The sequence below is a fragment of the Trachemys scripta genome, chromosome 8, assembly GCF_013100865.1.
Source record: "Trachemys scripta elegans isolate TJP31775 chromosome 8, CAS_Tse_1.0, whole genome shotgun sequence".
Taxonomy (NCBI): domain Eukaryota; kingdom Metazoa; phylum Chordata; order Testudines; family Emydidae; genus Trachemys; species Trachemys scripta.
In genome coordinates this window covers 31,516,020-31,539,576 of record NC_048305.1, presented here as the reverse complement: position 1 = coordinate 31,539,576, position 23,557 = coordinate 31,516,020, and the positions used below count along the sequence as shown (strand labels likewise).

General features: G+C 42.2%; 1 protein-coding gene across 3 annotated transcripts in view; it reads right to left on the bottom strand.

Moving 5' to 3' along the window:
* Positions 1 to 23,557, bottom strand: part of KCNIP1 (potassium voltage-gated channel interacting protein 1) — an 853,580-nt gene that overhangs the window by 167,280 nt on the left and 662,743 nt on the right. The window lies entirely within an intron of this gene.

Sequence of the window (23,557 nt, the reverse complement as noted above, 5' to 3'; positions counted from 1 at the left end):
GCCAGGGGGGTGCGCCGGGCCGCCGGGGGCCGGCGGTGCCGGGCGGTGCGCCAGGCCGCCGCCGGTGCTGGGCGGGCAAGGGGCATGGGGGTGCTGGGCGGGCCAGGGGTGCTCGGCCGGGGACCCGGGGCCTGGGCCGGGGGTGCTCGGCCGGGGGCCCACGGGTCGGCAGTGCTGGGTGGGCCGGGGGTGGTCGGCCGGGGGCCGGGGCCGGCACCCCAGGGCCCGAGCCAACCCAGGCTGGAGCTGCCGGGGGGCCAGCCTGGGCCGCGCCTCCTCCCCCCCCACACCTCCCTTACCTGCTTCAGGCTTCCTGTGAATCAAATGTTCGTGGGAAGCAGGGGAGGGGGCGGAGACTTCGGGGAAGGGGCGGAGTTGGGGCGTGGGCGGGGCTGGGGGCGGGGCCCCATGGAATGTCCTCCTTTTGGAGGCACAAAATATGGTAACCCTAGTCAGCACAAATCAGTGAAACCTTCACAATAGGCCTTAAGTGTGCACCAGTCTTTTGATGGCCCTCTGGATAGCAGTGAATGGTAGACTTTGAAAGCAATGAGAGTTGTGCAGGCAGCGCTGCTAACTTGTGATTTTACTGCAAGTCACAGGATATGTGGTGCTCTTCATAAACTCACAGCTGCTGGAATCAAGGGATTGCATGTGCATTTCAGCTTCCATTTAAAAAGAAAAAAACCTACATTTCTAGCCCTCATGGCTATAGAGAAAAGTTTGAAAATCCCAGGAAACCAAACTGCTCAGAAACGAGAAGAAAAATAAAAAGAACCCAACAGATTTTGCTTTGACTTAAAAATAGTGAGGTTTATCATCATGTGATTTGGAGGAGGGGAGGTCTGACTATGATTTTTGCATTTTTGGGGTGACAACACTGGCACATGACTTGAATGGGTTCATTTTAAATACATTTGAATTCATAAATAAATGAGTGCAGATCCTGGCCTGGAAAGATTCACTCTTACCCCCCAAAAGCTCTTATTTCATCAAAAGCACCCTGGACCAGATTCTCAGCTGCTTCTGTAAATCAGTGTAACTCAATGATGGACTTAAATGGAGCTATACCAGATGACATGAGCTGAGAATCCTCTCCAGACTGTTGAGTTATAACTAGCAGGAGCATTACTCGAGCAGACCACCACTAGACAAAGGGCTAATGGATTGGAAGTAACCAACCACCAGAAAACTTGTTTAAAATCATTAAAGGACTAGCGCAAGTGATGATACAAAACTGATACTGAACCAGGCAATCTGTATTTTTTTTAAAAAAGGGGGGTGGGTGGGTACTTTTAACAGTCTTTCCAGAATACCATTCAAGGGCAAGTGCTTTATAGGCAAGATTCATGAATAATGTCTGATGTCAACATAAATGGATAATTAATTAACATGTATTTGGAAAGCAACACTGTCCCTGCTGTACTGAGAATTTTTGAAGTTCTCCTGTGCTTGAAAAAGCTGTAAATTGGAAAGCCCAGCATGGCAGATTTAATAACTTTCAATAAGGTACATTATAAAACTATTAAATGTCTTCCATTCAGGTAATTATTGGAGTTTTGCCATATCTTTTACTGCCTCCCAGACCAAGATATTGGGGAGGGGGGGAAAGGGAGAAGCTTAATGGATCCAGCCAGAGAGCTTTTCCTCAGTAATTATGTCTGATTGGAAAATTGCCTGCTTCAGAGAACAGAAACCTGAAGCTCTCTTAGTAATGAGACATCTCAAGTTTCTAATTAACAGAAAACAGAAGTGTTGCACATTTCACATTGTACATTTCTGTCACATATTAGCTCCCTTTTCAGCAATATTCGCAGAAGAACTAATTTGCCTGTGCCGTGTGAAAGGGGGGAAAAAAAACCTCTTTAAAAAAATAACCAGTGCTCTAAGGGAAGAAAAAATAAATTGGGACTGTGTGTTAAGTAGGCTGCTTGTCCACTTAATTCCTATTAGTTATCTAATCTCTACAAGCCAGTGTGAACTCCAGGGAAGATGAATATTATCTTTTATATCCATTTTCCTTTGGGGGGAGGGAGGGTAATTCCTGGCTTGTTCTGAGAAACACACTGCTTGCTTTTGATGAATAAAAAAGTAAGACAATGTCATTTGTACATTATTAGTGCTATACCTGTAAATGAGCTTGTAGAATAAGCTGGAACTATATTCAAATATGGAGACAATGTACTGCTTGGCAGAGAGGTAGTTACACTGCTGGCTATTTTCATGAGCCCAGTCATTACCTCTGGGGGGTGGGGGAAAGAAAATGAAGGGGAAAAAAAGAGCAGCAACTACTGGGTGAAATTCTGTTCTTCAACCTGCACTCCAATTTCCTCATTGACACGAATGAACAGTGTGCAGAGTTAGAGTTATTATACAATAGGTATTACTGTATTCTAGGTGCTAAAGTTCCCAGTCAAGATCAGGGCCTCACAAGGCCCAACACTCTACAAATATCTAATAAGAGGCCCTCTGCCAGCCAAAATTTACAACACCCTGCTCCTGCCCAGCCATAAGCACATACTTACCTTCAGGAACTGACCAACAGGAATACTCAGAGTGCATAGAGTCAGGGGCGGCTCTATGTTCTTTGCCGTCCCAAGCACGGCAGTCAGGCGGCTTTCAGTGGTGCAGTCCACTGGTCACGCAGATTCGGCGACATGCCTGCAGGAGGTCCGCCGGTGCTGCGCCTTCGGCGTCCCCGCCGCCGAATTGCCGCTGAAACTGCAGCACCGGCGGATCTTCCACAAGCATGCCGCCGAGGGTAGCCTGACTGCAGCCCTCACAGCGACCGGGAGGCCGCCCCCTGTGGCTTGCCGCCCCAGGCATGCGGTTGCTGCTCTGGTGCCTGGAGCCACCGCTGCCTAGAATTAAGTACACATGTAAGGCCTTGGCTACACTCGGGAGTTCCCAGCGCTTCTGCGGCAGTGCTGGGAAGCGCAAGTGTAGTTGTGCCGTCAGCACTGCGAGAGCTCTCTCGCAGAGCTGTATGTACTCCACCTCTCCGAGGGGAATAGCTTGCAGCGCTGTGAGCGACCGTGCAGCGCTGCAGGCTCTGATTACACTGGTGCTTTACAGCGCTGTACTCTCTGCAGTCAGGGAGGGGGCGTTTTCACACCCCTGAGCGCAGCAAGTTGCAGCGCTGTACAGTGCCAGTGTAGCCAAGGCCTAAGTCTTTACAGGGTCATGATCTAGAGTGCTCAAACACAAGAGAGACTGGGCAATGCAGGGATTTCCCTACACCTCCCCTGAATTTCCCCAACCCCTAGTTTTATGAACTAGTTACATGCAGTGTTGCCAATTTAGTGATTGTTTGGACATTTGAATTGAAATTGAAACATTAATACACACTTTAAAAGCATATACTGTGTATGATAAAATACATGTATCTGAAAAAGTATAATGGATTTGAAAAGTATGAACATAGACTAGCTTCCTTATAGAGCTGTTGTTTTTTATGACAATGTCAGTGCATTCATTTTGGTGATGTTGGCCAGCCTAATAATTTCAAATGATGATTTGTAAGCAAAGTCTAAATGAGCTCTCCCTGATAGCTAGTGATGAGCTGGGGGCTGGGGGGAAAGGCTTCAGGACCAGATTGTATTTACATTCACACCTAATCTACCTAGGTATCCAGCAAACAGAGCTGTGTTGCCCAAGTGATAGATTTTGGCTGGGGCTGGGTTATAAATCACTTGAATGCGGGGGTGGGGGGGAGAGGAATTAAATGTTGTTGTTCTTATTGTATGAGTAAAGGGCAGTAGAACTGTACTTAGCCTGTACTCATTGAGGGCATCAAGAGAGAGGGTGGGGACCTGTCCCTCTCCACTGTTTAAAGACAGAGCTGATTAGGCTCCATAGATAGTCTTTTGTTCTGTTAAGTGACCACTGCAGCTGAAATCACTGATAATCAGGTCTAAGTGTTTAGTCCTGCTGTGGGGACAGTGTTTCTGTGGAAGAGATGGCCCAGACTGCACTAGCAGCGAGGTTCCCCCCACCCCGAGAGCTCAGCTGAAATCACTGAGAGCTGGGTGGAACCTCAAGTACCAACTCGCAGAAGTCACAGTGGCAGGTGGCAGCAGAAGGTGACTGCGCAGGGCCATTGGCAACAGAGTGGTGGAGTGAACGGTGGCACAACAAACAGCAGTGGCCAGAGAGAACAGTGAGCAGCTGGAGGAACGAGCAAGGTGTCTTCTTGCCTCCCACCTGGGAGGTGTACTCACGTGAAAGCACCTCTGAACTCTGAGTCTCCACTGACCAAGGACAACACTGGTGAGTGGGGTGCGGTGGAGGGAAAAGTGAGGGGCACGTTAAATAAACATTTGTTTGTTGGACTATATTTTAGTGACTTTGCTCCAGAATGCTAGATTTGTGACTGGGACTGGAAACTTACATAAATATGTTTCCTAGTAGGCCAAGATTTTTAAAATGCATTATTTGCCAAGGTTGTTATCTCACATCATTGCTATCTTGAGAGGTCATTATGTTGGGGAGTTTCTGTACTAAACATTTTTATTTTTATAATAAATTTTTACATAAGAATGGTCATACTGGGTCAGACCAATGGTCCATATAGCTCAGTATCCTGTCTTCCGACAGTGGTCAAGGCCAGGTGCTTCAGAGGGAATGAACAGAACAGGGACTCATCAAGTGATCCATCCCCTGGTGCCCATTCCCAGCTTCTGGCAAACAGGCTAGGGACACTCAGGGCATGGTGTTGCATCCCTCCCCATCCTGGCTAATAGTCACTGATGGACCTATTCTCCAGGAATTTATCTAGTTCTTTTTTTAATCCTGTTATAGTTTTGGTCTTCACAGCATCCCCTGGCAAAGAGTTCCACGGGTTGACTTATGTTGTGTGAAGAAGTACTTCCTTTTCTTGTTTTAAAACCTGCTGCCTATTAATTTCATTGGGTGACTGCTAGTTCTTGTGTTATGTGAAAGATTAAATAACATTTTCTTATTCACTTTCTTCACACCAGTCAAGATTTTATAGACCTCTATCATATCCCCCCTTAGTCGTCTCTTTTCTAAGCTGAAAATTCCCAGTCATTTTAATCTCTCCTCCTGTTTCATACCCCTAATTATTTTAATTGCCCATCTCTGTACCTTTTCCAATTCCAATATATCTTTTTTGGGATGGGGGTGACCAGATCTGCACACAGTATTCAAGATGTGCACGAACCATGGATTTATATAGAGACATTATGATATTTTCTGGCTTATTATCTATCCCTTTCTTAATGATTCCCAACATTCTGTTTGCTTTTTTGACTGCCGCTGCACATTGAGTGAATGTTTTCAGAGAACTATCCACAATAACTCCAAGATCTCTTTCTTGTGTGTTAACAGCTAATTCAGACTCCATCGTTTTGTATGTATAGTTGAGATTGTTTTCCAATGTGCATTACTTTGCATTTATCAACATTGAATTTCATCTGCCATTTTGTTGCCCAGTCACCCAGTTTTGTGAGATCCCTTTGTAACTCTTCGCAGTCTGCCTGGGACTTAACTATCTTGAATAGTTTTGTATCATCTGCAAATTTTGCCACCTCACTGTTTACCCATTTTTCCAGATCATTTATGAATATGTTGAACAGTAATGGTCCCAGTACTGACCCCTCCGGGATACCACTACTTATCTTGCTCCATTCTGAAAACTGATAATTTATTCCTACCCTTTGTTTCCCATCTTTTAACCAGTTACTGATCCATGAGAGGACTTCCCTCTTATCCCATGAGGGCTTACGTTTCAAAAGTCAATTTAAATTAAATACTTTTTTTTTTTAATTTATATTTTTTTTAGAAATCTAGACCTGTTATGTGTTTTGGTGTAACTTTGGTGCGCTGGTTAGGCCTCAGCTGGAGTATTGCGTCATCCTACTTTCTATTTAAGCAAGAGATACCACACACTACAAACTGGAGGCCAAGGTTGAGTGCATTGTCACTTGTTCATCCTGAAGTTGAACACTGGTTCCGAACAAGACCAGCAAATGCTCACTATCTTTCTGCAAGAAAATCAACTGATGGGCTAGAAGCATGTGGTGCAACAGTGAAAGACTCAACAGTTGAAAAAGAGAAACTCTCTCACTGCATTCAGAAAATGTGCATACGGGACTGATGAATGCACCGATGCAAATGGGCATCAAGTATTAAGTCACTGTGTATGTTATCTTGATGTTAGTGGTAGGCCAGTAGATGCATTTCTAGATGTTCAAGTTATAGAAACACATCAGCTGCATCTGTGACAACCCACGTCTTAGAAGAGTTAAATGCTTGGCAGTTGGACCCCAAACAGATGACTGCTTGTGCATTTGAGCTGCAAACTTCTCTGGAAGACATGGTGGAGTACAAGCTTTGCTCAGAAAAAAGTGTAATCCTAATCTCTCCTATACACACTGCAGAGGCCATCTACTCCAACTAGCACTAGTATGAGCTGCAGACTCTTCAAAAGACATTAAATTTATAGCTTTTTTAAAGTCTTTTGATTATATTCTTTTTTCAGCAAGAGTCCAAAAAGACTAAATATCTTGGAAAATATAGAAGATGCTCTGGGACTGAAGTTCAAATTAGTCCAACCTGGGAAAACCCTCTGGCTTTCTCATGAGTGATCCTTGGCTGTTGTCTTAAAATTACTCCAGCCGTTATTACTGGCTTTGGAAAGTCCAAAGATGGGATGGATCTAAGTAAGTGAAGCTGGTGGATTATTTTTGCTATTATGTTCAGAGAAGACGATAGCCGTTCTCTCTCTTGTAAGTGTACAGTTGAAACCACTTGGGTCATTAAACAATGCCATCCAGACATCTGCTACCATAGTAGTAGATCTTTGTCCAGCAATAGAAGCTACATTTGGATCAATCAGAGAGCTATTCATTGGAAAAAGTACTGGAAGAAGCAAAGACTTCAGTCCAGAAGTTGACTAATGAAGGCATTTATATTGAATCCTTAAGTGAAGAGGACAAGTAGTGTTTGTTAAGACAACTGAAAAAGTACACAGACTTGATTCTTAAAAATCACAACAGTGACTTCTAGATTCTACTCAACCTCTAAATAGCTTTTACAGATCCCTGTCCTATAAAACACTGACAGTTGAGTGGAGTGAGGCACTACCAGCAATGGGGCTGCCATGTGCACAACACAGACTAGAGAATTTGAACACAGAGTGGAATATCATACGATGAATGAATGAAGATTTGACTTCAACTTCTTTTTTATCATCACTAGTGGCTCGACCCGATCTTTGTGCTGTTTCCTGGGATGAAAGAAGTAAGAATTCATCTCTTGCTACTCCCAGTCATAACAGCTACAGTTGAGCGTTCTTTTTCATCATTGAATAGAATTTTGTGTCCTGAAATAAGTCGCCTTCTGTCTGATCATGTTAATGAACTAATGAGCATATCAATTGAAGGAATGGAAGTACCGGACATACGAGAAGCCACCAAAGATGAATCCATTGCATTCAAGAATTTCACTAACAGTTTTGTGCAAAATTATAACAAGAAACCAAGAAGGATGTAGATGTAGTGCTTCATAGAAGGCTTGAGTAGCCAACTTTAATTTGTGTGATGACTTTAAAACATGAGTTAAATCTAATAAAATGGTCATGAAATAATTTTTCAGTTTTTACTATGGTGCTATACAGCCCACCTTCATCCTCACAGTCTCACCCCTCATCGACCCTGGACCCCCCACCCTCCCCCCCCAATTTCAATTCCTGGGGAAAACACTGGCGGCAGTGTGACTCTCTCAGTGCCAGGCCAGAAACTAAACACTGGTTCTGATCACTCTTACTCTTGGAGGAAGTTTGGATATGAATTTGAAGTTTGCAAACAGGGCACTATCTACCTGTTATTTAACTGAGATTTTAACCTTTGAATTTTTCAGAGCTCCAAGAAGTCTTTCAAGTTTGGTATGGAAAAGGTAGGCAATTTTTGGAGCCAAATTTGAGCGCACAAAACCTGGAGTTCAGAAACGTTTGCAACTGAAGAAACCTGATCTCCCCTTGGTTGAAATCTTATTACAAACCTAATCTTCTGTTCATGCCCCAGAGGTGCATGACCATTCACATCAATTTGCTAGAACCTGAAGAGGGTCACAGGCTTCAGGTGTGACACAAAGACACAATATCTGGATCTCAAATTTCTCCATGTGTAATGGGGATATAATCACCATTTGAGCCAAATTATAAAATGATAATGAAACAATGGGGGAATTACAGAAGATTATAAAATATACTGGCACATAGGAATTTCCATACCAGAGAAAATAGTGGTCTATCAACTCCAGTATCCTTCCTCTCTCTCTGAGAATGGTTGGCATCAGATGTTTCTGAGGAAGGTGCAAGAAATTCCACAGTACATAATTATGGAATAATTGTCTTGACAAAAGTTTAACCGATAGTCGGTGAGTGGGGTATGCCCTGGAACAAGGGAGTTTACCCATTTACAATAGAGATGGATTTAAAAAAAATTAGAAGGGATGTAGTCTCATTATTCATGTAATCAGTTTTCATTGCTGCCAAAATCTTTCTCATTGATATCTTGTGACAATGTGTGCCACATGTTGGTTAATTTTAAACGTAACAACTTAATTTAATCCAATAGAATATTGTTCTTTTATGAGAAAGGATAAACAGGAGCACCTGATTTACCTTCTCAATACCATTTATTATTTTGTATACCCCTAATACTTCCCCTCTCTAAACTAAAGAGTCCCAATCTTTTAAAATCTTTTTCACTGGAACTCTTTCCATGCTTCTGATCATTTCGGTCACCCATCTCTGTGCACTTTACATTTTTATGTTTGAAATGAAAACTGCACACAAGATGTGGCTGGAAAACCCACTGTTATTCCCTCTCCCCTCCCCCCCAAAAAATTCACCAAAACCAATTTTGACTTTTCAGTTTAGGTTCAAAAACTTTTCTATTTCAGGCTGAAAACTGCCAAAAAAAGTGGATGAAAGATTTTCAGTTTTCCAAACAATTTAGAAGTATGAGGAATACATACTTAAAAAAAAAAATTGCAACCCCATTTTCCATCAAAAAATCTTGACTGAAAATTGACCAACTCAACTAAACAGCATTCTAGATGAGTGTGTATTATTGATGTATATAATGGTGTTATATCCCATTCTCGTAGAGCACCACAATACTGCCTGACAGAGGATAGAAAGAAAAATACTGATATCTTTCCATCTTGATCAGAGTTCAGTTGGAAAGTTACCTCACTTTAAAACAAACAAACAGTTGAGGGCGTGTACAGGGAGTGGAAATCCTACTGAGCTGGACTACCCTTTTAATCTTATGGGAGAGGCTCAGTCCATCTGGAGCACAGGAGAAACACCATGTAACTTCCAATATGTGACCTAGCCTAAGGAGCTGGGTGCAGACTTTAGATTTCCAAGGTCAGGACTGTTGCCAGCCCCTCTGCTGGTGTGGAAGGATGGATGGGCAAGCACAGGAGCCCTCCTTTCCCCTACAACTTGCATCACAATCAAAATGCATGCTCTCTACTTGACAAAGGAACTGCTCCCTGCTTATGACATTGATCAAGCTCCCCCAAGAGGAACGGCGCTATGGACTAGCCCTCCCACACCAGCTAGCAGAGCTGGCTGGTCACCCAGAGGAGAGTGTACTGCATTCCTTACAAGCCTAACAATGGCTGTGCCTCCCCAGGCGTACCAGGGAGCTTGGAGAGGCTCTGTACTGCTTCCACGTCTGCTGCAGCTGCATACTGCCAAGGCTGCAACAGAGCTCCCAGTGAATGGTGCTCTGAGAGACCATGGGATTTGACCAAATAAAATGTTTGCAAAAGTTTCTGAGAACAATAGGTAGAAACAAAGAAACTGAACAAACAGGTGTAGTTCTCACACACAGTTCAGACTCCAAGACAGGCAGATTTCAAGCCCGACCATGCACAGAGCCTTGCTTACGTTATTTAATATTAGATGTAGTTTTAAATTTAGTTTAATATTTAAAATTAAAGTTATTAATCAAAACATAGCTTTTAAAAAATTCTGTGCTTTTGTATACAGTTGCATCTATCATGACCAATTTTTAATCAAGTCTTATCTCCATGCACTTCTTCTGGTGAAGTGCATGTCAATTTATGCACACAAGCTTTCAAGCATAGTGAGAGTAAATGAAAACGTAGTGTGCTGAAAGTGTGTCATTAGATAATGTAGCAATCAAGCAATCTGAAAAAGGTGGACGGAGACAGATGGGAGAATAGCACTCAAGGCCCAGGTTTCTAAAAAAAGGGGGGGAAACCACTTTGCTTCTTGAAAGAAGTACATGTGAGATGAACTCTACATTTTAATTTCTCACTTAATGAAAGTATTTTGACGTTGTCTGTAAATTAATATTCTTCTGGGGCTGAAATGAAGCGAGTGTCAGGGTAATACAGAGCCCATATAGCCACTTTAAATTTAACCTCCCTTTGGATTTAACATACATATCTAATTAGCATTCTTTACACACACACCTCTGAAGGTGGGAAAAGGTAATTATATTGTATTAACTTCTTTTGACACACAAGCAGCAGACATTCTCTCAATAAAAAGCAAGAAGCCCTCAAAAAGACCCTCTTTGTGATGCTTTTAACATGGCTCAGCTAAGAGCAGTCTGGCCAGGGAGCCAGAAAACTGTGTATGTGTGTTGCATAGATTCATTTTTCTCTCAGGTATTTCCTATCCAAGTACTGACTAGAGCCAATTTTTATTAGCTAACGGACTACGATATCATAATACTTTTGGGTGGGTTTAAATCCTATATTAAAACTAACATGCAGCCTTGTTGCTGTAATGCAAGGGAATTTTGACAACCTGAGGCATCAAACTTCAGGTGAGTTGTTAGACTAAAGACTTATGCTATTGCAGGGTAAAATTCTGCAGTTTTGCTCTGTAGAAATAAAGTATTTGTAAAACTTTGGGCCTGAAACTTCTTTCTTCTCTACTCTTCTCTAGTCCCCATAGGCCAGGCCTGAATAATAATAGTGAACATCAGTGCCCTCATAATTTCATATCCATAGAGTGTTGGTATCTTAACTTCCCCTTTGGTTTTCTGTTACTGGCTTGACAGGGCCTCAGCTTGGTGTACTATACTGGAACATGTCAGATGTTTCACAGTCAGTGATAGTTCTAGAAGGGGGCTGTGTTGATCTAAACTCAATTACTCTTAGTTTAGTACTATAGTGTCTAAAGTTAGGCACCTCAATCTATATTTAGGCAGAGTTCTCACATTTATTTGATTTGTCAGGATTTTTGCAAACTACAACACCCATGCCATGTTCTGGACACCTTTAGACATCTTTTTAAAAACCCATTAATAAACTGACCCATCAGTTCTCCCAAAACAGACCAAATAGCCCAGTGACAGAATAAATATAACTGAAATTGATCAGCCTCAGACACAGCCCCATCGTCGATCACCACTACTTAGCTCTACTCAGACCTCATCTCTTCATGATGAAGGGGGAAAAGATGCATCTTATAATGTGCCCTGACAGCTGACAGACTCTGGCTGTTACAACCCGAGGAACAAGAGAGTGCCAGAGGTCTGGGGCCCTAACAGAGCATGCTCTGCCGGTCACCCCTTCTTTCAAACAACAGAACTTCTGTTCATGGGTCTCTGCTGACCACAGCTACAACAGTATATCATGGGGAGAGAGGCAGTTTTATAGGTAGGTCTGAGGTCAGTTAGGGCTTTATAAATCAAAGACACCACCTTAAAATCTATCCAGAAGCCAATGGACAGCCTGTATGGGTCATACTGCACAGCATACTGATATGCTCACAAAAACAAAATACCACTCGTCACAGTTTCAGTGTAATTGCACCTCTTTCCCCAACTCTGCGGTCCACTCCAGGAGTTCCTAGTCAGATCACAGGTGTGCGGCAATCTCCTGTCTCTGGGCAGGGATCCTTGTCTCACTCCTTTATGACAGGGTTTGTTTAAGACTACACAGCTCACTGCCTTACACTGAGACATTCCCAGCAAGCCAGTCTACCAAAAGGCCAGTGCCTGTAGTTTGCTTTCTCTTCAAGGGCTACAAACAGCATATTGCCAGCAGTCACAAGTTATCACCCAGCTCTTTCTAAGCAAGCACATTTGTTCCTCAGGTAAAAGCATTATAGACATATAAAATCAATAAACAGATTTAAACGCACACTAAATATACCAGGAGTCACTCATCAGTCTTACGAGTCCGGTAGTTGACTGGCTCTCAGCTTGTGCTCACCCATCATCTCTTTACATCTCTTGCCCCTGGGTCTCCTCCAGAACCCCCACTCCTGTGCGGGAGTCTAGCGCATTCCTGGGGTCCTTTCTGAGTGTAATTAGCTCCAGTCCCTGGTGCGGCTCCTCAGCTCCAACTACAAGGCAGTGATGTAGAGCAGATGTCCAGAGCCCCAGTCAGAGCTGCAGTGTCTGTCCGTCCCAAACAATGGGGGCAGAGGAAGGGAAGGCTAGTCACTGCTTTGGACTGGGCTCCTCTGGCTACTGGTCTCTAGCACCCTCTCTTGTTGGGCATACCCCCCTCCCCCTGCTCTGTGGCCAGCTTCACCTTTTTAAGCTCCCCTTCTCCAGGTACAGCATGCTCTGCAGGTATACCTAATTGGCATTGCCTCCATGCAGGGACCATCATTTAGGCTTGCTGTCAGTGGGATAAGGACATGTCACATCACAGGGGCTGAGTAGGCCAAAGTCTTTCCAATTCTTCTGTAGGAGTGGACCCTTCTGTAAGGGCTAAGTTCCCCCTTGGACAGGTCTTGTCCATTTGGGGGATCAGAAAGAAGGCCGAGTCAGTTTAAACATATCCTTTTTATATCAAAACTCCTTTCTTTGTGTGTTGGTCTCTGGAAAACCCAGTGTGAACCACCTCTCTGGAGGTGTTTATTATCTGAGTGATTCACCTTAATCACCTCCCCCTGTTTCTAGTTCCTGAGGCTGTGGTAACTTTCCCCCGGAGGTGCATACAATCCCTGACCCACAGTGATGCATAGACTTAATATAATATGTTCCTCAAAAAATACTGCATTCGGTTGCAATATTTGTTACACCATTTAGCAGGCAAGGCACCAAATTCTGCACTAGCAGCTGTTTCAGAATAAATTTAAGATGATCACCCCAAAATTGAGGAACCCGTAATGAGTGAACACCTTTAAAATTAGAGACCTATCTTATTTGCCCATGGTTGCTGATCAATTCTGACTGGCAGACCCAGAAAAAAGAACTCAGGTCTCTTGAATTTGAGTGCTAAAATCTTATTTATTAGACTATGCTCTTCATTCGTTTAGTGGGTGGGGTCTTCTATTTGATGAAGAAAATTCTGAAGAGTTTCTCTGAACCTCAGTAGACCTCTTTAGAAGAGTTTAGTGCTATCTTCCCCAACAATCTCACTAGTGCTTCTCAGAGATTGTTAGGGCCGGGGATATAGATAAAAGCGAGAAGGTCAAGAAAGGAGCATTATGGAGAGCATTCACAGGGATACATTTGAAAATTCCAGAAATTAGATAAATAAGTTGGGTTTCTCTCTCCCCCTCACTGCCCACAGAGCTATCCCTGGCTGAACATTCACCAGGCTGTTGTGTTTGGGGCCCATCTCACTAGGCCTGTGTACTCTATGCCTCCTTAGTATGAACAGATCCCAGGATTTGTCTCAGCTTTGGGTCTCTAGAGGATGCTCTCTGGATGAAGATCCTGTGTCTAGAAGCCCATCCTGAGAGCTGAGAACAGTGGTCCAACTGACTAGTCCAGGAGTTGGCAACGTTTGGCACACGGCTCGCCAGGGTAAGCACCCTAGCGGGCCGGGCCAGTTTATTTACCTGCTGACGCGGCAGGTTCGGCCGATCACGCACCACACTGGCCACGGTTCGCCGTCCCGGGCCAATGGGGGCAGCGGGAAGTGGCGCAGGCGAGGGATGTGCTGGCCGCAGCTTCCCGCCGCCCCCAATGGCCCGGGATGGCGAACCGCGACCAGTGGGGGCCACGATCGGCCGAACCTGCCGCGTCAGCAGGTAAATAAACTGACCCGGCCCGCTAGGGTGCTTACCCTGGCGAGCCGCGTGCCAAACGTTGCTGACCCCTGGACTAGTCCCTGGGATCAGTGCTGCTCACCACTGCCAGACTCCATTGTAGCTTAAGCACAATCTTTCCTAGAATTCCACATTATGGGTTCTCTGGGTTTACAGTTTACCTCTTCAGGGACACATGACAGTGAAAGCAAACAGACACACAGGCTTTGCACAGGATTTTAAACACAAATACTGAACTTAGCTAGCACAAGAAAGATATAATTCTAGACAAAACAGAAAACATACCTATTTGCATGTCTAGCCTCAGTTTCCTCACCACTCTGGTTCCCCCTCTTGCACATGGCTTCTCTTCAGAATCATGACTAAGATCTTTACAGTCAGTGCCCTTTTGCTCACCTGTCCAACCTTTCTCTGCTTCTGCTCTCCTCCAAATAACTGGTGAGGGACCCTCTCTTTTATAACCATCCAGCCCCTTTGTAAGGTGTCCCTCTGTTCAGTCTCATCAGGTTATCAGAGTCCTTCACCATGTGACCCATTGTTTAGTTATCAGCCCACCTGGGCAGACTGATTCCTCTGGGTGTCAGTCAAGTCTTTATCCAAGCATGCTTCTATGTGAAGAGAGAACCATTATTCTCCCTCTGCCACCATCCTTTGGAATTTCAGTACAGGAGGGAGGTGGAAGGACAACAGAAAAGTCTGCAAGCCCCACATTCAATATAGAATTTGAAGTCTGACACAAAACACACTTAAAGAGCCTCTAATATCAAACAGAATTCACAAACTGTAAATAGATTCTTCAGATCATTGCCCAAGTGATTCTACCTCCCCTGACAAATTATGACTACTCACCCTTACAGGGCTGATTTCCTGTGTCCCATCAGAGATCATCCTCCACTGCTACATCAAAACCACAAGCCATCATGTCTACTTATAAACGGCAGTTGTCTGAGGCCAATTAGCCTTTGAACTAGGCACACATTTTTTAGTAACAGTGTTTCTTTAAACTTCTCATCCAGGAAATCTGGAGGGGACTATATATCACACTGACAGTTGAGCTTTAATTCAAATTTTACTAGGCACATAACAATGAACAGGCATCTTTCTTACTTCCTATCATGACACTGTTAGGCTTTTAAAAATCCTAGATTAAATGTTTAGCAAAGTCTGCGTATGGCTATTTCAGTCCTTGGCCTCTTTGCTGAGACTTTCAACAGTGATGTGAATTAGCTCCAGCTATGGGAGCAGACTTCTGTTGTACGCCGCATTACTCAGTCAATGGCAATGTTGAAGAGGATTGCAGACATGACACACCCATGATGTACTCCTGTTTTGACTTCAATACTGAGCTCACTCTGATCAACACTGCATGTAAAGTTGAAATAGAAACTTTTGATGACGTTGATTATACGGAAAGGAATTTCATATGCCCGCAGAATGTGCCATAGGCTGGTCCTATGAATGCTATCAAAAGCCTTCTCAAAGTCTATGAAAGTTATGTAGAGTTGCCGTTGCCATTCTAAGCACTGTTCTATTATGTTTCGTAGAGTGACGATCTGATCTGTGCATCCACGCCCTTTCCGAAAACCAGCTTGCTCTTTTCTGAGAACACTATCAGCTGCCTCTGATATACGCTGGGCTATGAACTTACACAATACTTTGCTTGGCACGGATAAAAGTGTGATACCATGCTAGTTATTACAATAACTGAGAATTCCTTTCTTTGGTATCTTCACTATAGACCCACTGATCCACTCATCTGGCACTTTTTCCCTTTCTCAGACTGATGTAAATAGAGGGGCCAGCATAGATGCTGCTAATTTAGGATTTACCTTGAACAATTCTGCATTCAAGTTATTCTTGCCAGGAACTTTCCCATTTTTTAAGGATTTGATGGCTTGAATGATCTTTTCCTTAGCTGGGGTGTCTGTGTTGATATCAAGATCTTCTTCTGCCTCCTGGATGTTTGCTTCCTCTTTAGGTGGCTCCCTGTTCAGCAATTGCCATCGACTGGGTAATGTGGTGTACAACAGAAGACATGCAAAGAGGCATTAAATGGACACTCTTCTCATCCTTTGAAGACCTGGACTTGGCAGATGATGACGCTCTCCTATCACATACCCAACAACATATACAAGAAAAAACAACTCGACTCAACGCATTCAGCCAGCAAACTGGACTGAAAATCAACCACAATAAGACAGATATCATGACCTTTAATATTGCCTCACCATCATCGGTATGGATAGAGGATTATGTTCTCACCAATGTAAAAACATTCACATACTTGGGCAGCACCATCGGCCAGAATGGTGAAAAAGCCAGAACACCTGGAACAAAATCAATAAAGCCAGGAACACCATCAGGAGCTTAAATACAGTCTGGAAATCATCAAAATACAACACCAAAACCAAACTCAAGATTTATCAGAGCTGCGTACTTTCAACACTACTTTATAGTGCAGAATGCTGGGGAATGAGAAAGTATGACATGTCCAAACTGTCTTCATTCCATATATCCTGCCTCAGAAAAATCCTCCGTATCTTTTGGCCCAGAACAACCTCAAACCAAGCGCTATTGACACAGTGCAGCCAAGAGGATCTGAGCACCATCATTGCCAGGGGGCATTGTAGATGGATCAGTCATGTGCTTATGGATCAGTCATGTGCTTCGGTGGAAACCAATTCCATCAGCAGAGTAGTAATAAGATGGACACCTGAAGGCAAGTGAAAACGAGGTCGCCCGAAAACAACATGGCAAAGAGCTGTGGAAGCCAAGCTGAAAAACCTGGGGCACAGCTGGGGAACCATTGAAAGACTTGCCAGAAACAGATAGGAGTGGAGGAGCTTCGTCACTGCCCTAAACACCAGAGGCGTAATAGGAACATGATGATGATGGTGGGAGCAGACTGAGATGAGTTAGTTTGACCAGATCCCAATATTTGGGGCTTTGTTTTATGTAGATACCTATTTCCCCCCATCCCATCCCAATTTTCACACTTGCTATCTGGTCATCCTAAGATGAGTACAGACTGGTAATTGGAGTCAGACCACCTTATGTCCCTGCTTCAAGTGGTGGGTCTTGCTTTAATAAAAGCAAGTAACAGTTGCTTCTCTCTCTCAAGTTTTATTAAAGTTTTATTCATCTTTTCTCGAGCTGGGAAAGGACATGTACAACACATTCCAAATGCTAACCCCCAGAATCAAAATTCAGATTTCCAGTCAGCAGTCCCCAAGGCATAGAAGCCCCAGCACATGATGCTGAGCTACCCCAGTATTCAGGGTCAGAATGCTTGTAGCTGTTAAATTGGCCACCCCCAAACTCAAGAAAGCTGTTTTTATATGGCTGTTTTTCTCTCCTGATTGGCCCCAGACTGGTTTCTTCAACAACCTTACCTGGCCTTTCAGGATTAAATCAGGGCAATTAGCCCCTGGTTTTTTTTTCCTGGCTAATTGTCGGTAAAGCAATTCAACTGATTCCCAGGTGTCAGCACACTCCCTGGTGCTCATTTGATTCCCAAAAGAAATTGAAAAAGGTACTGGAACAGAGAAGTGCTGCAGCATAGACAGATATAAAGTAGAGAGGGAAGTAAATGAAGACAAGATGATCTTTCATACTCCATTCATATCACATTCAGTGTAAGAGTTTTAAGGACTACAGCAACTTTTGAAAGAAAGGAGGAAAAACTCCTCCCTTTACATACACAATCCCACAAAGCATTGGGCCACTCTGTCACATTCATACACAGTTCACCAAACAGTCATAGATGGTATTGCCTTTTACTCACTAATGGCCAACATTTAATATGTGACCTATGATAAAATGCTCAGTTAACAAAATCTGGCTGTGTAATTGTCCTGTATTTACAACAACAGCTACAAGTTTATGTGGGGGAGGAGGAATGTTGTTTATTACCTGTAGCATCACATGCTGCAGAAGTTTGCAAATTGTCTCTCCCCAATATTGGAAGAATGCTTATATAAGCTTTACACTTTTCAGTAATGTTCATTTCATGGGAATAAGACAAACAAGCAGAACTAATTCATTCCTGAGTGAATATAGCATTCATTTTAAAAGCTCCAAGTTCTTTTCTTTCCTTTATTAAAAAGGAAATTTTGCAATGATTCATCTCATTCTTCTAGCACGAGATCCCAGTACAATATCTAGCACTTGTTTTTTCACTTACATAAAGCACACTCTCAGGATGAAGCATCCCCTCAGAATACTAAGTTGGCATTATGTGAGACTTCATAAGAAGAGTCAAAAATGTCAACCTAGAATGGGAATACTAGCTTTGAGGAAGGGTTCATTAGCATTCAGTTAAATTGCCTTGAATGTCAGCTGCTGAATTTGAAAAATCTTTTAATAAGTTATTTTACTGAACATTTAAGAAAATGCTTCTCTCCCCCCCGAAAAAGGAGTATAAATCTGTAGTCTGTCACAAGGTAAGTCAACCAGAAAATAGCCACTGTTACATTATTTATGTAAAGTTTGTCTAGATAAGTGTATAGACCTGTTACAATTCAAGTCATTTGTCAATTAATTTGAGTTGACATGATTGTAAATGCCAGTCTAGATACCTCACAAGCATTTGTGATGTATCCTAGGACTCAGCATGGGTAATAAATGTTTATGGAGAGCCTAGATTAGTATTTCCAATCATGTCAACTAGCTTCGGTTAATTGGCAATCCATTAATTCAAGTTAAAACAGGACCACAAAGTAGTTTAGACATACCAATGGTTCTGTTTATAGGGGAAAAACCTGCTTTTTTCAATCAAATTAGCTTAACACTACTGAACCCCCATCCCTACTTCCACCCCCAACTCTTAAACACCCATGTAGACACAGTTTAAACATCTAGACTGAGCTAACTTCATCAGAACAAGCACCATTTCCTCCTGAGTAGATGGGGCCTAAGTGACAGATCAGGACATGGGATAGTCTGATATAACTAAGGCCCTTCATTTTTGGTTTTTATTTTGTTTAAAATGTCCCAGGAATTTAACCGTGCTTGTTACAAAAATTTAAAAATGGGTTAAAAATCAGTACAAAAATTAACTTCAGTTTTCTGGGTAAATATCAGGGTTAATATTGGGAGACAGGAGGACAGAAAGAACAAATAGAGAAAATAAGAGTATTGAAAGTAAAAATAGGTTAATTCTGTGGTTTATTTCATGAATTGTATTTTAACAGTACATACACGTATGCGTATGCATGTGTGTGTTAGAGTAAGGCAATGTAGTGGAAGACAGACTAATTTCTAATTAACACATCTACTTAATGTAACATATTTTATTTTCTTAACAAAATCATTAATTTCTTATTCTCAAGTGGTCCACAATTCAGATGAAAATCAGTAATTAAAAACAAAAAGCTTTTGTAGAACTGGATTTTTTTTTTGTACAAACAAACAAACAGTAAAAACTGAAAATGAAGGGCCTTAGGTACAACACACAAAAGAGAGACATTTCATGCCCTATTTACTGTACAATGAGGAAAATATTTTCTGGCACCCTAAAATACCCATACATAGTATATCCTTAATAGGCAGCCAGACTGGGACAAACCCTTCGGAAGTTGAGTATTTGTAAGTTACTTATTGAAAAGAGTCCTTTATGTCTGCAATGTATATGTCTGAGTTTAAATGCAGTTTTATTTTGCTGAACATTAAAAAGAGGGCAAACAAGGATTTCTGGGATGTTTTATGAGGCAACAGAAGCCATGTAAAGATTTGAAGCCAAACTTCGATGAGGGTATAAAAACATGGGCTAGCTTTGAATTTGGGAGCATGCCACACTACAATAAAATGATCTGCTAAGCAAAGCATAGGTGTACTTCTCCTGAGCACGTGGAAATAGAATTGAGATGCTTGTGGAGGTTGCTTTGAATCCATTATATATTCACCCTGAGGTGTATTTTTGCATCTGTTATATATCTAGATTTTTATCTGCTTTCATGTATCTTTAAAAACATTTACACAAGTCAGCATCCCTGCTTAACACACTGTGAAAGGAGAAGTTTAGAAAGGAGTATGACAAAGGTTGGGTGACAATGGTCTATGGCCCTGATCCAAGGCCCATTGAAGTCAGAGGGAGTTCATCCATTGACTTAAATTAGTGTTGAGTCAGGGCCCACTTGCGCTCACAAATACTATAGAAAGAGCTTGGAGTCTGTCTGTAGTTAATTCATCTTGGTCTTTGCTTCAGAGGTACTCACCTATTTTTCTACAAACCAGTTTGGCTCAGTGTTATATACACAGTGTATTAATCATTCAGCACAAAGGGGCTTCAAATACTTTGGTTATTGCTCGAACTCTGCTTATCTATTAATTCTTTGTGTTTCATTTGAAGATCAATATGCAATGTAAATCTCTCAAATATACTCTATTAATCTGTAGTTTAAAGAATGAGGATCTCATTCCCTGCTTTGGTTCACAATTTGTCTAGTTGCCTTTGCTTTTAGGACACAATGGTTTCAGTTAAAAATGTCTTGCACTTAACATATTCCTTCTTTGAAGTAACAACAGTATGAAGAGATTTCATTTACTATGGGCATTAGCTGACTGACTCAAATTGTGAAATTGTGCTAGACAAAAAGAATGGCTTAGCAGAAGATCCACCTCTACAATTAAATAACACCCCCCACCCATGTAAGCAAATAATTGGAACAGCTAACTCTTTAAAAACCGATGCACATTTTTCATTAGTTGAAATAGAAGCCTAAAAGAGATGTTGACAGCAGGAAGCCACCATTTTATAGAAAGGGGTGATACAAATATTTAAGAAGTTACAAAAGAAAGGCATAGAATGAGTAATCAAGAGTCTTTCACCCATGCTGATGAATTCAAATCAAGCATGGGTCAATAGCAGCCCATAATCATTTCCAGCTGATGGCTGATGATCTACAGTGATTACACTTGAAGTGTTTTGCATTTTGAAAATATTCTATTGTTTGAAGGATATTCCGTATATTTAAAGTGGGAATAACTGGTAATGTCTCGAAAAATGGGGAAAAAATAAGTAATATTACCAAAGATAAAATGATTTGGTAAGTCTCTGACTATTCACTATTGGAGAAAAATCAAAAGCCAACACCACTTGACTCCCTTGTTGGCAGCATCAGTAAAATGACCAAGGATCTAACAGAAATCCCTTTTGTCCTTAGCAATTAACACTGGAAGACAGCTTTCACAGCTGCAGGGGAAATGTGTACTACTGCTTTCTGTGCTCTCCTTGCTTGTATGGCCTCAGTTCAGCAAGTTAAGTAAATATGTACATGAAGAAAGAAAGGGCGTTCTCCAGATATATCTTTTCAAACACACTATATTCACTCCAACTCTTACTTTAAGAAGAGGTAATAAAGAGAGAAAGTGGGAATGAAAAAATCTCTTCCATCACACTGATTGATATACCTCATCAACAAGAAAACTACCACGTATGTGCAACTTTTATGGAATAATGAAGAAAAAAGGTAAAAACAACCAGCAAGGCTCCACCAGTTGATTTGTACAGTTCTTTATGATTTGTTTTGCTTACTGCATGTGCCGAACAGCTCAGAACATTATTTTTGTTCTTAATTACGGACTGAATGAAAGCGGAATCTAATAGAGTGCTGATACTTTTAATTAAAGTAAAGCACTTCATAACCAAGATGCAACTGAAAGATGACGCGATTGCACTGAGCCCTGCAAAAGGAAGATGAAAAGTATGGTAAAGCCACGTGACCAGAAGGCACCTGTGCTTGGAGTCTTTCAGCAAAATTTTATTACTGCAGTTTGTCAATTTATATCCTTCAACAAGGCAAACTATTTCACTCAGTAATTATGAAGATTACAGAGGACAACAATAAACTTGTCTTTCCAGTGGAGATGACTATTTCATTGTGCTGTCTTCCTAATGGTTTGTAAATGCGTCTAATAAATACACTCAGTATTTTAAGCCTTTTTCTAAAAAGTGTTCTATCCCAGTATGTTCCACCTAATTACTCCGTAACAGTCAGGGTTCTGAGGAAAACGTTCTGGTAGTCGCATAATTAAAAGTCAACATGACAACAGTGCCCTGCACATTGTACTGTTTAATTGGATTGATCACAGGTGGCTGATGTGGCTGATGAAAAGTTTCTAATCTGGTTAGCTGAGGCCTGGGGGGCAGGGAAGAGGGGGGACAAGATGGCTGAGGAACAGGATTAATACATATAGGGAAGGCAGTGCAGCCTAGAAATTAGAATGGGAGACAAGAATTCACAGGTTCTATTCCCATTTTGGCCAACGATCTAATGTGTGACACTGGGCAAGTTACTGAAGCCAAATATCCAAGATATCCAGAGGTGATTAGACAAATCCAGATTCTGATCACTGTTAGGTCATACTGCAAGACCTTACTCTTTAACAAAGCATTTCCACTATAACCAGAATATATTTTAAAATACAACAACTGTCCATGGCCACTCAAAAACCAAACTCACCCTAGTCCAAGCAGAGCTTCCCATTACCAAAGAGGAAAGAAAAAGACACCATGATGTTCACTAAGCACCAGGGTCTGCACATCTAAGCCAACAGTTTACTCAGACACTACAATGATGGGCATCAGTACAAAAATCTAAAGGCAGATAAGTTGAGGGAGTACCTCTTTTGGTACCTAACTTTAAAGAGCTGATACAGGACCTTCTCTTCAGAAAAAAATGCCTATAACTCCAGTTCGAAGTCAGAGGGTGCTGCAGGCACTCATCACTTCTGAAAGCCAGGACCTAACTGTTAAATTGTGTAGCCAAGAATTAAAGCCCCAAAGTTAGAGGCCACTTCTGAAAATGTTTATTTTTTTATAGGTTTACACCTCGGTAAAAGCATGATATTATGAGGAAGACTCTTTGTATCTGTAACAAAGTGGCCTTTAATGGCTAGAGGCCTGGAGCTGGCCAGTCACATCCAATACACTCTGCCTGCCACAAATGAGATGGGACAAGTGGTTGAATTAATAGAACCAGCTGGGTGTGGAGGACCTGATTCCCCTATTAAGGGCAGCAGGAAGCTGCAGAGAGGGGGATGGGACAATCAGAATGAAGTGGCTATGAGAGACTGCTGGGAGCGAATAGTCTCCATGCAGGAAAAGCCTGGGAGACCCTAGCAAGGAAAGACTGGGAATACAAACGGGATGGAGATTTCAAAACTTTATTTTGGAATGACTTCATTATGTTAATAAATCCAGCCCTGGGTGGAGTGTAGCTGAAACAAAGAAGAGTTGTTTTGATAGTCTGATTGAGAAAGCCCTGAAGAGAGGGGAAACTGGGGCAGACCTCTGCTGCAGAGTAACTTAAGACCATCAGGGGCTGTTCAGGAGATGCCCAGCCCATTCACAGGACCTGTAATGCAAGATGCTATGGTTACAAAGTGTTGTTATGATGAAAATTGAGTTCAATTTGACCGATCGCTGTATGGGGTACCATGCAGTTACAGTCATTGTGCACCCTGTGGTTAGCCTGAGGTGAAACCAAAGCTGTAACCAGTGAACTGAATTTATTGGATTTCGGTTAC